Source organism: Maylandia zebra, linkage group LG1, assembly GCF_041146795.1.
Source record: "Maylandia zebra isolate NMK-2024a linkage group LG1, Mzebra_GT3a, whole genome shotgun sequence".
Taxonomy (NCBI): domain Eukaryota; kingdom Metazoa; phylum Chordata; class Actinopteri; order Cichliformes; family Cichlidae; genus Maylandia; species Maylandia zebra.
The window spans coordinates 3,370,296-3,376,837 of NC_135167.1; positions in this window are offsets into that span (position 1 = coordinate 3,370,296).

The window sequence follows — 6,542 nt, forward strand, 5'->3', positions numbered from 1 at the left end:
GATACTCTGGGAAGTTTTTCACTTCTGACATTTTCATCATTAATGTCGCTCGGTAGGTTTAGAATACCTCTGGTCTTGTGAAGGATTTTTCATTTGCAGGACTTTTACTATGATGGATGCAAAGAAGGCAAACATCCCCTCTCTGGAAAATACAGCTACATACCCTAAGCTGGCAGACAGAGTGTGTGCTAGACTGCAGCACATGAAAATGAACTCATTCGTACTTTGTATGAAACTTCCAATCAGATTTAATTATTGTTTCAGCTCAATTTAACCCTTCTCCTGACCTTCCATTTAAAATAAAGCTGTGTTCACTCACAGCACCATCTTGTGGTACAAACCCGTATTACACTCATAGTACAGTTCAGCCCTTCTTTAGCTTCTGTCGGTATCTCTTCAGGACAATACACAGTAGATATTTTTGGCAGTTAAACTCATAGTTTTTGTTTCTTCAGATTGGGCCGACAACTTTAGTTAATTTCAGAAGGTTCAGGAGTATTTTCAACATTTAAAAGCGTCAGAGTTAAATACCAGAGCCAGGTATTTACCAAGTTAAATACCTGGCTTGTTATAGCTGTAACAAGCCAGGGGCTGTGTGTAAATGTAAACCCGTTGAGCTGTATGGTATCAGTGCTTCTGAACAAAGCCTTACAGCACGTACTGTATGCATCATGTTGAAACAAGAACCGACATGCATTCATCTGGCCGTGCTGAAACTGTACAAATATTTCTCTTTACTTTTGTTGTTCCTGATTTGCTGCCAGATCTGCTGGTATGTACACAAACAAGGTCTTGACAAGGAGACTGATAATCAGATTATCTCTGAATGCAGCTCGCTTTGTAGTTCACCTCTGCAGACGTCATTTAACGTGCAGCAAAAACTACAAACAGATGAAATTAAAAAATGTGAAATTTAAAGTTAGAACAGCTTGTTTTTATTCAGTCCTGCAGCCTAAAAAGGAAAAGTTCAAATTTGAATTTGAGTTGAACGAACATAAAAATGAATTCAAACTTTTTACAAAGTCAAACAGAAAATATCAGCCGATTTCACAAAATTCACAAAACTATTTAAATAAGCAGTGCCTTAAACAGAATTGTTGTGTTTTTCAACACAGTCTTACTTTTTATATCCATCAAAACTATTCCCTACTTTAAATAAGCAGAAAAGTCTCATCATGTAAAGCAGGCTTTCTTTATTATTTTAACATGAGCTTGATATGACATATGACCTCTTGTTTCATCCAATTTAAAGTGAAAATCTGTCTTTGGTAGAGATTAATGAGTGTTTTCTCAGACATATCAGGTGAACTGATCAGCACTGCTCCTTCACCTTGTCTATGAACAGTAATGCCTTACCAAATGAATCGTTGCTCTTTCAGAATCAGAATCAGAATCAGAATCAGAATGGGTTTATTGCCAGATGTTGAGGTTTACAACATTAGGAATTTGCTGCGGTGCTTCAGTGCAAACAATAAGAATTAAAGTGCCATGTAGAAAGAAAGATATGTGCATGAGATATACATTAGATATATACATGAGAATAAGAATTAAGAGTGCTACGTAGAAGGATATATACATGAGTGCAGGTGGTGATCAGTGCCAGACATGGAATGATGCAGTGACACAGCGTAGGGTCATGTGTTAGTGGCGGGGACAGTCATATGGTTATTGTTCATGTGTCCAACAGCAGAGGGGAAGAAACTGTTCTTATGGCGAGAGGTTCTGGTGCGAATGGACCGGAGCCTCCTGCCTGAGGGGAGCAGGTCAAACAGACTGTGTCCAGGGTGAGAAGGGTCAGCTGAGATCCGGGCTGCACGCCGCAGTGTCCTGGAGGTGTACAGGTCCTGCAGAGATGGGAGTCTGCAGCCAATCACCTTCTCAGCAGAGCGCACAACACGCTGCAGTCTCTGTTTGTCCCTGACAGTGGCTCCAGCGTACCACACGGTGATGGAGGAGGTGAGGATGGACTCGATGATTGCAGTGTAGAATTGCATCATCGTCCGTGTTGGCAGGTTGAATTTCTTCAGCTGCCTCAGGAAGTACATCCTCTGCTGGGCTTTCTTGATGACGGAGGTGATGGTGGGCTCCCACTTCAGGTCCTGGGTGATGGTGGTACCCAGGAAGCGGAATGAGTCCACAGAGGTGATGGGGGTGTCAGTCAGGATGATGGGGGGGAGTGGGGCTGTGTGCTTCCTGAAGTCCACAATAATCTCCACTGTCTTCTGGGCATTCAGCACCAGGTTGTTGTGGCTGCACCAGGACACCAGACGTTCAACCTCTCTCCTGTAGGCAGACTCGTCCCCGTCCGAGATGAGTCCAATAACGGTGGTGTCATCTGCAAACTTGATTAGCTTGACAGACTGGTGGGTGGAGGTGCAGCAGTTGGTGTACAGGGAGAAGAGCAGAGGAGAAAGAACACAGCCCTGAGGGGAGCCGGTGCTGATGGTCCGGGAGTCCGAGACATTCTTCCCCAGCCTCACGTGCTGCTTCCTGTCCGTCAGGAAGTCAGTGATCCACCGGCAGATGGGATCAGGCACATTCATCTGGGAAAGCTTGTCTCGGAGATGGTCTGGAAGGATGGTGTTGAAGGCAGAGCTGAAGTCCACAAACAGGATCCTGGCGTAGGTTCCTGGGGAGTCCAGATGCTGCAGGATGAAGTGTAGGGCCATGTTGATGGCGTCGTCTACAGACCTGTTGGCTCTATATGCAAACTGCAGGGGGTCCAGGAGGGGGGCCGTGATAGGCCCCGCTGATCGTGCTGTAGCAGTGATCCAATGTCCTCTCCTCTCTGGTCGGGCATTTAATATACTGTTTGTATTTCGGAAGCTCATGGCTCAGATTTCCCCTTTAACAATGAGCGAGTTCATGAAACTGATAAATGAAAAGTTTCTGCTGTTGCTTGTTTGACATTAAATAGATACAAAATATAGCCTGAGGACCTGAACAGACCAATTCAGTCTGACCTCTTACACCCTTATAGAAAACTACAAATAAAAAATAAATACAACCAGTGTCTGTGGTACTGTACGCTAACCACTTTGTGTCATACCTCCTACAGTTCATGGAGAGTAGCATGAGTAAGCACGGTGTGCATGGTATTTGAATTTAGCTGTTTGTACCCTGGCTCTTCCTTTACTTGAAACATGCAGCTCAGCACAGCACGCTGCGTGACTGCAGAGGGCGCTGTGGAGCGAGCACGCACAGTGCAGACGCCATGCAGGTGAAGGGGTGAAAGTAGGTCTCCTGTGGATATATTTGGAAGGATGATTTGTGATGAAGCGCTGAAGCAGGACAAGTGTTCCTGAATCCTGGCTGAAGGAAGAACTCCAAACAGTGGTGAGTGTGGACACACACACACAACCGGATACCGCGCACCAGGGTCGGTTTCAAGCTGAACCTGACTCCCTGACATTAGCCACACCTGTTAGCTAATTTGTTAGCCTAAATGGAGGATGGGTATGTCCTTAAATATGGAGACAGCTCCTCAGTGGCGGTGAGGTGAAGATTTTTGTGTTTTCTGCCTGATAGAGTCCTGACCGGAAGTTCGTAATTCAAACGGTTGTTTAACGTATTTGGCGGTTTGGCTAACTCTTGCTAGCTTCCTTTAAGCTGAAATTAGCCTCGTGCGCCTCTCTCTCTTTAGTTTTAAGAAATGGAATAAAGCTTTCACAAGTCTGAATTTATGTTTTGTTTTGTTTTAATTTTAAAAAATAAATTTAGTTATGAATAATATAGGTAATTATACAACTTTTGTCATTGATACTTGTAGCAGTAAATGGACTTTTGGAAGCCATGCAGGGATTTAGTCTCTCTCATAAAAGACAAAAACAAACTCCTGACATTTTATTTTATTGAATGCTTAAACTTTAAGTCCTTTTATAATCAAGTCTCTTCACTAACTTCTGGATTTGATCTCAGGATTGACAGTGTGTGTCACTATCTTATACCATGTCAGGTTAAAGTTGGATAACAGTCATTAGCGGTGTGTTTGGAAGTAACAGTTTTGCCTTCAGGGCCTGATGATTGTGTGTGACGGTATTCAGTTGTAGTTTTCTGTGCTCTATGATGGCCTGCAGATGTAACTTTCAGCTCCTTCAGTAAACCTGTCTGATTTTCATTATGTCTTTCCAGAGTTTAGCCTCGAGCTGCATGTTGTGTAACTGTGAGCTCTGCAGCAGCACGCCCTGCGCCTTAAACATACTGTAGGAACAGTGTTTAGTGGGTGGACGACTGGCTGTAATTACTCCCTACAGTTAGGAGGAGCACGTTGAACTTTGGGAAGTTGGGTGTAGGGCTGCTCGATTATGGCAAAAATGATAATGATAATCACGATTATTTTCACTGAAATTGAGATCACGATTATTTGACGATATTTATTTAACCCTTTAAGACCTACTATGGAACCAAGTCCACCAGAGCTTATATTATTATTATTATTTTTTTTACATGCTGTAGTGCCATTTGTGGGAGCATTTCAAGTTGCTATACATCAATACAACTGTTATAGCCCATATTTTAATAATATGTCTGCATTAAGTCCATAGTAATTACATAAATTAGCAAAAAAGTGCAATAAACTACAAAAAAAATTGAAAATCGCTTTTGTTTTGTTTACATATATTTCTACTTGGAGAAATTTAAGAGGTTTATCCCTCAAAACTTTAAATACAATAAAGTTGCAAAAAATAGTTTACAACAACAGGAAATTTATTTTGAGTGTCTTCATAGTTTTATTTTGGAGATACAGCAATTTTTATATACTGCAGGAAAAACAAAAAACAATCCTATGATGCAAATTTGCAAAGAAAACAGCAGGTGCATCATTTTACTGTGGGAAGTGTTACGAACAGCTGATCGGATCGGCAAAGCGTGTTTCTGGAATATTATGTTTTTGTTCCTGCAAGCGCTTTTTATGCAATTTTTGCAAAGCTATATGTGGAAGGAAACCGTGACCGAGGACAAGCTGATGGCATAAGATGTAAGTACAACTCCTCCGGTTTCATATGCAAAACAAATTATTGCGCTAGCTTACACGGTTCAGGTTCTACAGGGATTTAAAAATAGTTACGCAAAACGGAGCGTGCTGCTCTGACCGGCTTTAAAGGGTTAACAATGACTTTAAAAAAATAATATAAAATAGTGTGCAACACCACTGAAGTTTTTTTTTTTTTTTTTTTTTAAACTCTCTTTTCAACCAACGGCAGTCACTCTCCAAATAACTTCTGCTTAGCTTTCCGAGCTTCCCTCGGGTCCTCTTAATCAGCGGTCTCCACCCTTTTTTGCGCCACGGACCGGTTTATGCCCGACAATATTTTCACGGACCGGCCTTTAAGGTGTCGCGGATAAATGAGGGAGGGGCTAATAATCGGCTCAGTCATTTTTAATGATCGTTGAAAGCCCAGATCGTAATCGTGATTAAAATTCGATTAATTGAGCAGCCCTAGTTGGATGGTTAAGGAACAGTTGCTTTGGCTGTTAATTGTGATACCTGGTAGATACAAATAATATACCAAAAATATTCATAATGTCACATAAAACTGCAGATCAGCTGTAACTTGGACAGCTTAGCTGCATTGTTTATGTTTTGAGTCCAACTTTTGTACTGTCTAAGGTCCAAAATGAGTGCAGATGGTACAGGTGGTTTTAATGGTAGGATTTAACCTGTCTCAAGCGTAGGTCTGCTTTTTTCAGTTTGTTTATGTGCGATTTTTTTGGGGGGGATTTATAGGTCATAAATTTATGAGAAAAAAGTTTACTAGAGACAGCAAAGATGAAAACTAGCATTTTTTTTATCAGTAGTCAACTAATAATGATGTTCTTCAGCTTTTTAATATTTAACCCTCCAATTCTGTGCACCCCACCCCCTTACTTTAGTCTTCCGGTCAAAATTGACCATTCTGTTTTAACAGGTCTTAAATTAGCACAACAAACATTTTTCACCACTTAATTCAGTTCAGTGGGTGGATCAATGGGTTGCTTAGTGGGTTGTTCAGTAGGTCGTAAAGTGGGTCTTTCATTTGGTCCTTCAGTGGGCCGGTCAGGGGCCGGTGGGGGGTGGCTGGAGGGGGGGCTGTGGTTGTTGAGTGGATTCCCATTCATTTCCTATGGCGGTAACTTATGACCAGGAACACCACAGATGTAAAAAGGTTGATAAAACACTCCAAAGTCAATGAAAGAGGTGCTCATCATTTTTATATGTTCAAGTGCATCGTGTGGAGGATGTATTAAGGCCTTGAGGCAATCAGATGTAAAACACAATATTTATGAGTGCTTTAAGTTGTAAATTGGTCAGATTTCACCGTTTCATTTTAACCCCTTGCATTCTGTGTGACACCGAAAGTGATTCTTGTAATATTTACAATAATTGCCAAAGATGGATCACAGCTAAGTGTTTTGTATATGTGGGCTTTATGTGCAATCTCTTTATTACTAGCCACAAATAACAGGGAGACTGTTGACACCATCAAACACCCGTTCCAAGCAGGAAAGCCCTGTGAGTGTACAGCAGTTTAAAGACCTTATATCTGTGATTAAGGATTAAT